Raw genomic sequence first — 15053 nt, forward strand, 5'->3', positions numbered from 1 at the left:
CTTCCCCATGTTTCTCCCTGGCTTCGCTCCCTAAATCTGAGAAGCACTCTCAGTTCATCTCCAGCGGGCATCCATATGTAAAGCGCCATGATTCTTCTCTTTCCGCGAGAAGTCCAATTACGTCTGGCATTATTTAATGCTTAGCAATGAGGACAGGAGTCCTAGCACTCGTGTGCTCATGACTTCCATCCTCTAGCTGGCTCTACAGCCCTTGCTGTCCTGCCTCCCAACCACATATTCCTAAATGTGACTCTCTCAATAGGGCTGCCTCTGGAGGGTGTGCTCCAGTTACCTCCTACCGCCAACCCCGACCTCCTCTGCCTTTCAAACCCCTGCATTTCAGTGAACTTCGTTTTCTTCCTCTTATTACATCAATATCCCTTTGCCTATACACATGAAATCTTTGGACAGTTCTGAGCATTTCTGATCATATTCAATGACCTATTATGGACAGTTTCTCTCAGCAAGTTTAAGAATTCCTTCAAAGAAGTTACCGAAACACTGAATGTATGTGCCTCTAAAAACTAAACAATATTCTTCTATTACTTTTCATTAGGCCTTCGCATTTTCTCTACACTGTGGGTTCAATTTTAAAATACTCGTTAAAATTTGTCAGCTTTCCTTTTCCTCTACTCTTGTTCTTCTTGTTGCCTTTGTTGGGAGCAAACTGTAACTGAGCACAACAGCAGAAGGTCAGGTCAAGCTTAGCATGGCTTGCGTAACTCAAACATCCTTCCAGTCTTGAGCACAATGTCTGATTGAGTAAACACCATTGCTTAGCATGAGGGTGTTGCCATGACATCCTGAACTCGTTCTTCTGACAGGGGAACACACTGGTGAGTCCACATTCCCTGCACTGACATAAGAAATAGATGCCATTAGGGCCGACCTCTCCTTCTCTGTCTTTTTCATCATCAGGCTTCTTCCAACTCCACCATTAAAGTTACCAAGTTGGAAGGCTCTACGTGTGTCTCCCTGTTGCAACAAGACAGGTTGAGGTTTGCACCTTTTCTTCTTAATATTTTCTGTAGCATCAAATGTTAGAACATAGACACTAATAACAGCATAACAGTTCCCACTGAAATCTGAGCAAAAGATCATAAAGTTCTCTATTAACTTCAATAGGAGTGCTTTATAGTTGTAATATAATTTTGATCAGTAAACTCCTGGCTGTCCAGAAACCTTGGGGGTACCATTATTCTGGATAGCTATGGTTTTTCCTTAAGCATTATGCTACAATAATCATTTGGGGTGTTCTTCAAATTCTCGTGCCTTCTTAAACTGGACACACAAAATGTAAATTAAGCTGCTCCTTTTTTATTGTGGTAAATATATATGGAACAAAACATTTGCCATTTCAACATTCTTCACAAGTACAGTTCAGTGACATTAACTTATATTCACCATGTTCAGGTCATTGCAAGCATCAGTTACAAAACAGTCCTGAAGACTCATCAGAACATAAAAAATTCCACTAAATTACTTACACTAAATACTTAATTTAAATAGTTCTAGAATTCTATGCTTTGAATCCTTGTGCCTTTTTTATTTTACTTTATTTTGTTTTTAGATTCTCTGCTTCTTACATTGCTATTACTTTTTACTAATGTTTGATAAAAGAACATTAATAACCTTTGTACAGTACTTTATCAATCTCCAACTTTCCAAGTGAATTTGGCAAACTAATCATCCAGATTTTTTGGAACTTAAGTATTAATAAAGAGTTCTGAAAGGGGGTCTAAAATCTTCTCTGATGATCGAAATACTTGACCTGTATGTAGCTCATGGGCTCCTGACATCTCTTGGCCTTACGTCTTAGATCCCAACTGGGTCAGTGAAACTGTGAGGTCAGATTGTTGTGATATTACCTTAATGCCCATCAATCACAGACCACATGCTACTTTCCACCCTCTCTCATTTTCTTCCCAAATACCTCAGTGGGCTTGCTAAGGCTATTTTACAGATGAAAAACAGATAGCTCAAGGGCTCCTGCCAAGTCTGGCCTGAAATGCCCGTGTGTTTGCCTGTTCATGTAGCCTGTATTTCCTCCCTGCATGCCCGGTGCATCCATAGATTTGTAAACTTGCTTTGGCTCTTCAGGAGATGAAATGAAGGATGGCATGTCAGGGCCTCCTCAGTGGGCAGCACGGAGGGCAGAAAAGAACCCAAAAGACATCAGGGAACTCATAGAGCAAGGAAAGAGAGACAAGTGACAAGCTATCCAGTTGTCACACAGCTTCCTTCACATTATCTCCCATCAAGTCAGGTGCTGGAATCTGCCAGGACTTAAGGCTAAATGTGTCTTGTTTCTGCCTGTACCTTTCACACACTAAATGCCTCAATGGCTCACTTGGCAAGAAGCCAAAGGTGGCACACACTTCTCTAGTCCAAGAAGGGTAGCCACCACTAAAACAGAACAGCCAGAGACATTCAGCAACAGTGCCAGTTGAGCGCATCTTGATCCACTACCACAGAATACACATTAAGAGCAGGCCCTTAGAGCAAGCCCACTGGGTTATTAAGTGAAAAACAAAACAATCTTAGCCTTAAGGGGCCAGACCTCACCACCAAATTAACAAGTCTACCCAGCAGCCTTAGGTCGAAGCCTTAAGGGGTGTGATAGGAGGGCCAGTGTAAACCATTCTGTGTCCTGTGGGTGCCTTAGCTAAACAGAGTGGGGAGGAAGGAGAAAGAGCTATGTGTTATACACACCTTCCCCTCCTCCCTGCAGAGATCTCAGTGGGACAGCTGTTCTCCTACCTTGCAAAAATCCCCACAAAATTTTAGTGCAAGTCTATAAAGGGCCTCCAGCCCTTGCAAGTCATCACAGCTTTAAAGAGCATATGTCAGACAGCTCAGCCAGCATCAGAAATCTGCTCCTCAGCCCCACACTACAGCCCAAGCCAGAGCAAAACCCAAACTCTGGTGCAACAGAAACTCTGCCCCACACCTAACCCCCAAGGTGGGCAGCATGAAGAACAGCTGGTGCCCAAAACAGATGAGCACAGGAGGTCACGCTGGATTCAGGATTTGTGTTTTGGGTAGAGTTAGGAACCTGGGGGCCCTGCAAGTGTGATTCCAACCCTCTCCAGGGCCCAAGAGGGGTGAAGTTATCAAATGAAAGTTCAGAGAGGCAACAACTGGCTGAAAGAGATGTGGGAGGATGGCCAGACCAACACCAACCCAAAGCCAATGGTATGGCCATGGTCTTTGACCATATGTTCTTCACTGTCAAGTTATTCAAATTATTCTTCCTTTTCCTCAGACTCTCCCTGCCCCCAGCACACGCTTAATTACATAAAGACATCTTCAACAACTATAGGACTCAACTTCTTAAGTCTGGGGGAGCTCAGAGGACTGGGAGATGCAGGGGGGCTGCTTGGGCCCACAGTCTGATCATTAGCTGGGGTTACATAATCACGCAAAGTTTGGGGAACATTTCATAGAGATCAGCTTAGTGCACACCTCACTCCCTCTCCCTGCCCCACCCCCACTAATATTCGGAGAACACAAGCCTGTTTAAGCAAAACTGCACCACAAGATGAGGCTAGGGGCCCTCCTGGCTGCTTCAGCCACAAATACCAAGGGCTGTCAGAAAACCCAGGGTGTGCACCAGGAAGAGGACCACGGTGTCGCTCGCCCAGCCACCAGCCCCAGCAGACCCTCCTGCGGCAACCACTACCCCCCAAGTTCAAGGCAGGGCCCAGCCACAGAAGTAGTCCTGGTCTGCATTGTGCATCAAAGCATCCGCATTAAACTAAACCATCGCTGCTCTGGGCGTTCCTGTACAACGCTTCTCCTGCCCAAGTCTACCTGTGCTCAGGTGTCTGCACAGTCAGGAATCCTCAGACCGCCGCTGCGATCTCATCAGCGGCCTTTCAACACCAACAGTGCTTCTAATTTAAAAGATGGTAAAATGTTGGGCATAACTTGGAAGAGGTAAGAATACCTCAACATTATAGGAGTTTGGGGTTTGGGGCGAAAGAGGATGATTTTGCTTTGAGAACGTTTTTTAGAGGGCTAGGGTTAAGGGGGGTGGAGGGGGTAAGATCTCCATCCTCTCTTGGCACCCAGTATCACCGGAATGTCATTCTCAACCAACCAGGCAACAGATACCACTCGAGTCCGCCTGAACAACCCCCAAGCAGCAGCCAGGGCAGCAGAAGAAAATGCAGGTGCTGCCAGGAGGCAATCCATTTGTCCAACAGCTGAGGCTCATTACAGAGCCCTGGCGACAGTGCGCCGGTGTCGAGCTGAGCGGCTGCGAGCGAGCAGCGAGCGATCGGCGCGCGCAGGGTTACTGCCCCGCCGCCGCCGCCGCCGCCACCACCGCCACCGCCGGTGATTGACGCGCCGAGGTTACTTGAGGCTCCCGCCGCTCCCCCATCACCAGGCCGAGGTGGGAGCTCAGCCCCCCGAGGGGACCCGAGACAACACGGCTGCCCACCCGGTCGGCCCCGCAGAGCAGGTCGGCTCCTCTGCAACCTGACACCTTGCCTATGCGAGGCAACAACAAAATGGAATCGCAGCTCGCTATTCCATCTCCCCGTGGCAGCAGGCAGAAAAAAAAAAAAACATAAATAAAGCGAAAGGAATCCATCCGCCGAATAAAAATCCAGAGTCCCTACCTTCTGCCTTGGGATGGCAAAGTGGTCCTGTGTTCTCTGACCCACGGATCCAGCCCCTTCTTCATGAATTATTCCGGCCCGGCAGGATTTTGTACATTTTTTTCATGAACACCTGTTTCAAGTAAGGGGTAAAGACCTTATTGAAAGAATTTTCCTTAAAAAATAACCTGTGCGTGCATAAGTCCATCCAGGTAAGCATGCGTGTTTGTATACACACATATGCACACTGAATATACATGTACATTGAAGCACCAAAACTAGGCAGTTGGATAATGGGAGAGTCGGCTGGTTGTGAGCATGCTCCCTCGCGCCGGGAACAGATCCACCCTCTGCTATTCCTCTGAATAAATATAAATCACGATCAGAAACCCAAACAGAAGCATCCCTCTTGAATTCCTGCTGCTGAAAAACACGGAATAAATTCAGCCTGCAGACACAGAATCTGATCAGCGCTGTTTTCTGAATCTAGAGCCAACCCATGCCTCTCTTGTCTTTTCCACTAGTAGTCCAGGCCTTTTTTTTTTTTTTTTGAAAGGGGTTTTAACCTTTTAAAGATACAGTACACCAATTATCACTTCTGAATAGCTGTCGCTCCGTGTCCAGGAAGCCAGTCCCACTGCAGGCTCGCATGCAGTGATAATGATTTACCAGCGCCTTAAAAATGTTTTTATACGTGCATAGAGAAAGAGAGAGACGAAGAGAGAAGGCAAGGTGTAAAACTAGGCACACATGATTATTGCAGCGATGATGGGCGACTCAGTGACTAATCAGCATGTTATGTAAACACTAGGATCTTTCACTTCTAAAGACACAAATTCACAGCGTCAGACAATGCAGGGGCTCTTGTCAGCACAGGGTGCCACCCCTCACCAGTCCCTAACTGCTGATGAAGGACCAGGAAGCCTGCACAAGTGGCAGGAGGAAGTGGGGACCTCTGTCACCTCACCGTTAACCACAGGACACTCCTTGCCCTGTCCTGCCCTCCAGGCTCAGGTGCATTAAAATAGTTGTATCACAATTTCTAAACTATAATGTAATCTAGGACCAGGTCTTGTTCCAAAACATATTTTTTTCAACCAGAACTTGGAATTAAAACCGCCACCCCAAACTTTAGTTTTTAAGATACAGACTAGGCCCCTTCTTCAAGATTTTCTTAGAGAAGGTTTTTTGTTGTTGTTGTTTGTTTTTGTTTTAACTTTTTTTAAGAGCTGGGTTGAGCATGGAGGCAGAAAAATGGAATGACAGGTTATAAACAACCCTTGGTGAGATTACCAAAAAAAAAAAAAAAATTAATATTCCCCAATCCAAGTACTTTAGCCACCTAGATGGTGTTTATTCCAGTATTATTTTCGCTTTCAAAGAGGCAGCACTGAGAAGAAACAAAATCTCCCAACCTTACTTAGGTTTGAAAGGAAAGAAAATGCCTTCTACAGTTTCTTTTTCACCCAGGAGCCCAGGAGCTTCAGAATGGAGCCGCCAGCTTCTTTTCTGGTTCCCACCCAGCAGCAGTAGCAGCAGCAGCGGCAGTGGCAGCGGCAGCTTACCTGAGGAGCAACACTGGTATTCCTACAGCCACTCCCAGGTGGAAGTTTCTCTAGCCCTAGCTAGCATCAGAGCCCATCCTCCCCTTGCCTAGTCCTGCAAACCACTGAAGCCAAGGGATGCACTGTCACCTTCCCACCTCTTTGCAGCCACACACTCGCTCTCTCTCTCTCTCTCTCTCTCTCTCTCTCACACACACACACACACACACACTTTCTCCTTCCCTCCCCTCTTCCAGTGCTCTTTAGCAGAAAATTATCATATTTCATGTGTCATCGCCCTAGCTGCCTGGGCCTGTCAGTGATTGGCTGGGCACTGGCAGCCGGAAATGCCACCAACCACACAGCTTTGGAGCTGGCTCTCCCTCGGCCACCACAGACCTGAGCCCAGAAGGCTCTGTGACAAGGTGCAGACCTCCCACAGGGAATCTGTCACTCTTCTCCCGGATCCAGCTCCCATGCTTTCTCCCTGCTCCGGGGGAGGGGGACTGCAACAGGATGTGAATGAAGGCTGTCTCCAGCGAGGCCAAGAGCTAGAGCCTCCTCCAAATGCAGTACTAGAAGGAACTGCCGAAATTCCTGTTCTTCCCAGCATGTTTGAGAAGAAACCAAAGACGTCACCAATTGATTTTAAAGATTTGGCGAAAGTGTTCCTGCAAAAAAAAATTCTCTGATATTAAATATATACATATATGTATGTGTATATATATATATATACATAGAGAGATGCCTTTGAATTACGGTGTTGGTGAAGAATATTGAATATACCACAGGCTTCCAGAAGAATGAATAAATCTGTCTTAGAAGAAGTGCAGCCACAATGCTCCTTAGAAATGAGGATGGCCAGTCTCATATACTTTAGACATGTTATCCGGAGGGACCAGTTCCTGGAGAAGGACATCATGCTTGGTAAAGCAGAGGGTCAGTGAAAAAGAGAAAGACCCTCGATGAGATGGACTGACACAGTCGCTGCAACAGTGGGCTCAATGATAGCAACAACTGTGAGGATGGAGCAGAACCAAGCAGTGTTTCATTCTGTCATGCATAGGGTTGCTGTGAGTCAGAACTGACTCAATGGCACCTAACGACAACAAATATATATTTTCTATATATAGTTGTTCATATATATATATGTTCAGGTGTGTATATATATATATATATATATATTCAACTCATAGTGACCCTATAGAACACAGTACAAATGCCCCCATAGGGTTTCCAAGGAGTGCCTGGTGGATTTGAACTGCCGACCTTTTGGTTAGCAGCCATAGGTCTTAAGCACTATGCCACCAGGGCTTCTATATATATATATGTGTGTGTGTGTGTGTGTGTGTGTGTGTGTGTATACACACACACATATATGTATATATGTGTATTATTAGTAAGGCAATGAAAACAAGATTTTGTTCCCCATGCAACACTGCTGTGGTTTATTCCCCATCTAACATCATGTGCACTCAGGTATGACTATAATATTACAAACCTGTCAGGGAATTCAGAAGGTGACTCAGTCCATCTTCTTACCTCTGAACAGAAGAGCTCTCAACCCTCTAGAAAACTCACCAGAAAAGGAGGCTTCTTAACCTGGCTTTGCAATGCATTATGAAGCCACACTTTTTAAGAGTTGTATGGTCTTTGTAGTCACCAACCTGAATCACTTCAGCTGTAATTTAAGCTTATTCCCTCCTGCCACATCTTCAGCAGGTTTAGTGTGTCTCACCATTTAAGATTCTAAGTCTCACCTGTTTCTGTTCTCCAGGCTAAATTAAACCCTATCTCCCCAGACTTTTTTGTAAAAACTGTTTCTCAGCCCTTTAATTTTGCTGCTTTATTCGTTAAGCTTTAAATAAAAGTATAAACTCCAGAGTTAGATGAAGGTGTGAGGTCATTTGGTCCAACCATCCCATTCATGCGTCAATCCACTCTACCGTGTCCATGCTGGGGCATGTGGTTTCAGGAATGGTAAATTGGGCTCATCCATTTACCCACTCCTACTTTTCCCAAAAAGCCATTCACATGACCAAAAACATCAGTGGCAATCCTGGGAGCCAGGGAAAGAGGCCATCAATAAAGCAGACACTTTGAAGAATATGGGGAAGATACACAGTAGATGGGATGTGGAAGAGGAAAAGCTGATTAGTGCTTATAAGCTGGTGATTCTGCATTAACTCCCTTTGAACTGGGTATGTAGGTTTCCAGAACAGGAAATCCCAAACTCAGAGGATCAAAAATTGGACAAGGGTTGTTAGGCGTTGGTTTAGAGGCAAATTAAAGGACATCAGGATGTCAGCCCCAAGGGAAGACTTTCTGTCTCTGTTGGGTCTGGAGGAAGGCCCTTGCCATAATCTTCCAGGGACTAGGAGCTTCTCTGTGCAGGAGCCCCGGGTCCAAAGGACGGGCTCTGCTCCCAGCACTGCTTTCTTGGTGGTATGAGGTACCCTCCCCCTCTGCTTGCTTCTCTTTGCTTTTTATCTCTTGAGAGAGAAAAGGTGATTCAGGCCACACCCCAGGGAAACTCCTTTTACATTGGATCAGGGATCTGACCTGGGTAAGGGTGTTACAATCCTACCCTAATCCTCTTCAACATAAAATTACAATCACAAAATGGAGGACAACTACATAAGACTGGGAATCATGGCCCAGCCAAACTGATACACACATTTTTTGGAGGACATAATTCAATCCATGCCAGGGACCTAATTTATAAACTAGAAAAATATACTTTAATGCAACAGTAAATAAAACAATACAGCAAAATTAAAAAAAAAAAGTACAAAATGGACTGATAGAACTAAAAGATGTCAAGAAGCAAATTCAAGTATAGTGTTCATTATGTGATAGGTAAGTGATAGAAGCTGAATTTTAGATCAGTGAGGAAAAGCATGTAATATTCAGTAAACAATGTCAGACTATGGCTATCTATTCAGGAAAAAATTAAGTAAAAATTAAATTGTCGTATCTTATACAGAGCATATTTTTTAAAAATTACCACAATGGAACTAGACACTATGATTGACGGATAAATTGCACAGTTATAAAGTTGTTTTTCTAATATTGGAAAGGAAAAAGTGTGGTTATTTAGTCTATGCTTAGGTATACTTATGGTAAGACTAAATCCCCATTGTCATCGAGTCGATTCTGACTCGTAGCAAGACTATAGGATTTTAAACAATGGGTTTAAAGTTAAATAAAAAATAATAATGACCCCAAAAGATGTTGTTAGGTGCCATTCAGTTGGTTCAGATTCATAGCGACCCCATGTATAACAGAACGAAACCTTGCTGGGTCCTGCATTATTCTCACAATCATTGCTATGTTTGAGCCCACTGTTGCAGCCACTGTGTCAATCCATCTCATTGAGGGTCTTCCTCTTTTTCATTGACCTTCTAATTTACCAAGCATGATGTCCTTTTCCAGGGTCTGGTCCCTCCTGATAATGTACAAAGTACATGGGACGAAGTTTCACCATCCTTGCTTCTAAGGAGCATTCTGGCTGTACTTCTTCCAAGACAGATTTGTTCATTCTTCTGGCAGCCTGTGGTATATTCAATATTCTTCACTGCCACCATAATTCAAACACATAAGTCTTCTTTGGTTTTCCTTATTCATTGTCCAGCTTTCGCATACGTATGAGGAGATTGAAAATACCATGGCTTGGGTCAGGCTCACCTTAGTACTCAAAGTGGCATGTTTGCTTTTTAACACTTTAAAGAGGTGTTTTGCAGCAGATTTGCAAAATGCAATGTGTCATTTGATTTCTTTGCTGCTGCTGCCATGGGCTTTGTGGATCTAAGTAAAATGAAATCTTTGACAACCTGAGTTTTTTCATCATTTATCATGATATTGCTTATTGGTGCAGTTGCGAGGATTTTTGTTTTCTTTATGTTGAGGTGTAATCCATACTGAAGGCTGTGGTCTTTGATCTTCATCAATAAGTGCTTCAAGTCCTCTTTGCTTTCAGCAAGCAAGGCTGTGTCATCTGCATATCGCAGGTTGTTAATGAATCTTCCTCCAGTCCTGATACCACATTCTTCTTCACACAGTCCACCTTCTCGGATTATTTGCTCAGCATACAGATTGAACAAGTATGGTGAAAGGATACAACCCTGGCACATAACTCTTCTGATTTTAAACCACTCAGTATCCCCTTGTTCTGTTCAAACGACTGCCTCTTGGTCTATGTACAGGTTCCCCATGAGCACAATTAAGTATTCGGGAGTTCCCATGGTTTGCAGTGTTGTCCATAATTTGTTATGATCCTCACAGTTAAATGCTTTTGCATAGTCCATAAAAGCACAGGTAAGCATCTTTATGGTATTCTCTGTTTTCAGCCAAGATCCATCTGACATCAGCAAGGATACCCCTCATTCCATGTCCTTTTCTGAATCCAGCTTGAATTTCTGGCAGTTCCCTGTCAATGTACTACTACAACCATTTTTGAATGATCTTCCCATTTTTGAATGATCTTCAGCAAAATTTTGCTTGCATATTTTTTTTTATGATATTAACGACATTGTTCAATAATTTCCACATTCCATTGGATCATTTTTCTTTGGAATGGGCACAGTATGTATCTCTTCCCGTCGTTTGGCCAGGTAGCTCTCTTCCAAATTTCTTAGCATAGGGGAGTGAGTACCTCCAGTGCTGCATCCATTTGTTGAAGCATCTCAATTGGTATTCAGGCAATTCCTTGAGTCTCGTTTTTTGCCAATGCCTTCAGTGCAGCTTGGACTTCTTCCTTCAGTCAGTTCTTGATCACAGGATAGAACTGCCCCATAAGGTTTCCAAGGCTACAAATCTTTATGGAAGGAGACTGCCACATCTTTCTCCTGCAGAGTGGCCTGTGGGTTTGAACTGTGAAACTTTTGGTTAGCAGCTGAGCACTTAACCACTGTGCCACCAAGGATCCTTCTCTCCTTCTTAACTATTAATAAAATCCATAGCTAGGAACAGGGCTACCCAGCTAAAGACTACATTTCCCAGCTTCCCTTGTAGGAAGGGGTGGCCAGGAGGCTAAGGTCTAGTCAATGGGTTATAAGCAGATGTGAAACGTGCAATTTCCCAGTCATGCTCTTAAAGGGAAGAATTACACCTTCTCCTTCCCTTTTCCCTTTCCAGCTGGCTGGAATGTGCACCGGGAAACCATGTGGATGAGGGATAACAGAGCAACAAGATAGAAGGATCCTGGGTTCCTGGAGTTGCCACTTCACCCTGCACTGCTTATTCCCAGTCTGTGAGAGAGAAAACTTTTAGCTTATCCAAGCATTGTTATTTTAGGTCTTTGTAACAGCAACTGAATCTGCGCCCTAACCAATAAAACTGCCTATTTAAACCTCGAAGTACTTGTTATATTTGCAGCTGCTAAGCCATACATCTCTCCCCTCCTGCACTCATACAGTTAATTTTCTGGAGCCCATCACAAGACCTTACATTTAGCCCTATTAGTTTTCATATTGTTAGAATCAGTCCATCATTTCATCCTAACATCTGAGGCCCAATTCCGCCACCCAAAGTACCTTCAATTCTTTGCAATTTCATATCCTTCTTCAAAGGGGACTTTACTTGTAGCACTCAAACTAAATACAGAGCTCATAAAAACACTTAATCAATATTAAGTATAAAGTAATGGAAAGGATTGTGACCTCAGTTTGCAGGGGAGGGGAATAATGGATAAATCTAAAGCCCAAATGAAAAAGAAAGAGGAAGAGATGATGAAGATGAGCAATTATGAATAGCTTACAATATTCTAGGCACTCTGCTGGGAGCTTCCCTATTATTATCTCACTTATTAATTCAACATTTCATTCCTTTTAAGAGTATTAATTTCAACATATTGAAACAGTGACCATAAATACCTACTCTTGGGGCGGGAGACTACTGTCCATAAACATTGATGAAAACACAGCCAGCACAAACCTCTCTTTGCCTAAGTCCATGTGAACCCACCCTTTCTTAGGACACCTGAAGAATGTGTTGGGATATGTTTTCCTTGCCACAACCATCTAAGGCAGATTTTCCCCTCTTTTGCAGATAATGAACATGAGGCTTATGTTCTTTGTCTAAGAGCAAACCATCTAGTAAACTTCAGCATGAAGATCTGACCCTAGGTCCATCTGATCCCCAAACTCAAGTGCTTTCCTCTTCCAAAGATAAAAGGAAAATATCATGAGTAAGGTAGAAAATAAGTTATCAACTCATGCCCAAAAGGATGGCCTGCCCAGCCAAGGTAAGGTCAGATGACTATGAATGTGATGCTCGAGATGAGAGCCAAATGAGGTTAAGGGTGGTTTTCTTCTAACTTCCTCAAAGAAGCTTTCATTGGTTAGGGTGGAACAATCACTACTGTTTAGTAAACGGAGAGCTAATCTAAGTCCCACTCCTTCCTTACAATCATTCAGCCTGTTTGGAGCCTTGGCAGGGTGGTTTTAAGAAAAACAAAAAAAATCACAGGAAAAAATCAGCCAAGGTCCAATGCGCTTCCCTTTGTGCATCTGAAAGTAAGTAAACAATTTGGGATCTGTGATGGTTACAATTGTGTGTCAACTTGGCTGGGCCATGATTCTCAGTGTTTGTTTATATGTGATCACCCCGATGATGGGATCTGTTGTGAGTAGTCAATCAGTTGAAAGGGAGTTTCCTTGAGCATGTGGCCTGCATCTGAATATAAGTGGACATTCTGGCTTTGCCTATTCTGGATTCTGTAGCTGCCTCCTGTTCGTCTAGCTCCAGTTCTTGTGACCTGAGCTAGCAGCTTATCTGCCCATCTTGGGATTTGTTGAACTTCACAGCCTATGAGCAAGAGCCCTGCTCTCAGACCTGCTGGCCTTGGGTTTGCCAGCATCTGCAGCTACGTCAATCAGGAGAAGCCTCTATCCTGATCCATGAACTTGGGACGTTCCAGCCTCTACAGTTGCATGAGACATTTCTGTGATATACATCTCTTTATATATGTATTTATACGCTTTACTGGTTTTGCTTCTCTAGAGAACCCAGCCTGAGACAGGATCCTATACACAAGGGGAAAAAAAAAAAACCCAATGCACACACAAAATCTTAGAACATTGGCCCTAAGCCTTACCTGTACTCCCTGTATAATCGTATGTATACTTGTGAGCTATGAGGAGGGCCATCAGGGACCTCAGTTCACCATGGCAGACGGTAAATGCCAACAGAAGGCACATAAATTCTCCAGCAGGAGTGTTTTTATGATTGGAAAATTCTTGACCCTATCTAGAATCAGTGTCTTAAGTGGAATAGTTGTAAATTTAAGAACACAAAAAAGAAAGAAAGAGAAGGAATGTTAAGAGTAATTAAGAAAACATGTAACTTAAAGTCACTTATAGCCTGTGGGTCCTAATTGAGGTTGCTTATCAGAATTCCTGAGGAGCTTCGAGGAAATAGATGTACTTCCAAGTTTCCACAGGAGGGTCTCAGTCATACGTACATTTTTAGAGCTCTGAGGGTAATTCTGATAATCCTAGTTAAGAACCGCTGCTGGTTTCAGCCTTATGGTCCTACAAAATTTTATCAGATTTGGGTGCCAACCAAACAGATGTGATATAGGGATATTCTAACAGATAAAGGACTCTAAAAGTCACATCCAAAGATACAGGAAGCAACTATACCAGTCTACTAAATGGATAACTTGTACAAAATTGGTCAAACTTAGAACCAAAAAAAAAAGGGGGGCGGGGGGAGGGAATTGAAGGGACTTTTTAGTATGCTGAAAAGTTAGAGGCTGAGATTCTGCTCAGTTACCAACTCTTGGGGTCCTACTCTGTTTTTTCTCTCAGGTGAGGTTATGATACTATATGAGTTTGGGTTCAAGAACTAGGAGAAAAAATTCCTTTCTAAGGAAGCATTAAGCCAAGCAATTATTTAGAAGAGTTCCTCCAGTGTCAGAACCATCGAGTACAAAAGGAGTGTGGTGTAACACAAAACAAGTTTCCTGGATCTGGCGAGACTCTCCCTTGGGCAGCCAGTGACACGGCAGTCACATGCCCCAAACGAGTGCTGTGGGTGCCAACCAATCCTGCACTGAGACAGGCCATGTGGCTCCCCTTCCATGTGGTCACCTGGCCTCTGTTCACTTTGTGTATTTTTGCTACATATACTCTGTATTTGTATTTGGGGGGAGGAGGTGATGAGGAGAAAAGGGAGGTCCCCTTCCAGCAACCCATGTTGTTGTTGTTTGCTGCCATTTTCGCCCACCCCCAATTCATGATGACCCCATGTAAGACGGAACTGGACCACAGGGTTTTCATTGGCTGATTTTGGGGAAGTAGATCACCAGGCCTTTCTTCCTAGTCTGTCTTAGTCTGGAAGTTCTACTGAAACCTGTTCAGCATCATAGCAACAGGCAAGCCTCTACCAATAGACAGGAGGTGGCTGCGCTGGAGATGCATTGGCTGGGAATTAAACCTGAGTCTCCCCCATGGAAGGCAAGAATACTACCACTGAAGCACCACTGCCCCCACCAGCAAACCACAGCCCACCTGAAAATGCTGCAAAGAAAGACATGGGAAAAGCATAAGAAGAAAATGTGAAGCTACATTTCCAAAGAGGAATCTAAAGAACTGTAGGAGTAGGATTAGAAATTTTGGTCACACTGGAAAGGGGCTATGACTAGCAAAGATCATGAACAGACACCACAAATTATATGTAATTTATTACATTCACCTGGGGTCAGAAACTCACAAGGCTTCAGGGGCCAAGCAAGTAACATAAATGTGTGAAGCAACCTGGTATAAGCAAAAAGGAACTGGAGCCATCATGCCTCCCTAAAAATCAAAAAAAAGTTTTTCAGTAGTTACGTTGGCTAAAAACAGTTGGATTCAAAACGTCAGATGCCAGTTCACACTTCTCTGATGATCCTAGTCAGTAA

At 43.8% G+C, this 15053-nt stretch overlaps 1 pseudogene; it reads right to left on the reverse strand.

Annotated features, from left to right (window-relative positions):
- Positions 1–15053, reverse strand: part of LOC111752067 (tigger transposable element-derived protein 1-like) — a 557455-nt pseudogene that overhangs the window by 399444 nt on the left and 142958 nt on the right.

Source organism: Loxodonta africana, chromosome 3, assembly GCF_030014295.1.
Source record: "Loxodonta africana isolate mLoxAfr1 chromosome 3, mLoxAfr1.hap2, whole genome shotgun sequence".
Taxonomy (NCBI): Eukaryota; Metazoa; Chordata; class Mammalia; order Proboscidea; family Elephantidae; genus Loxodonta; species Loxodonta africana.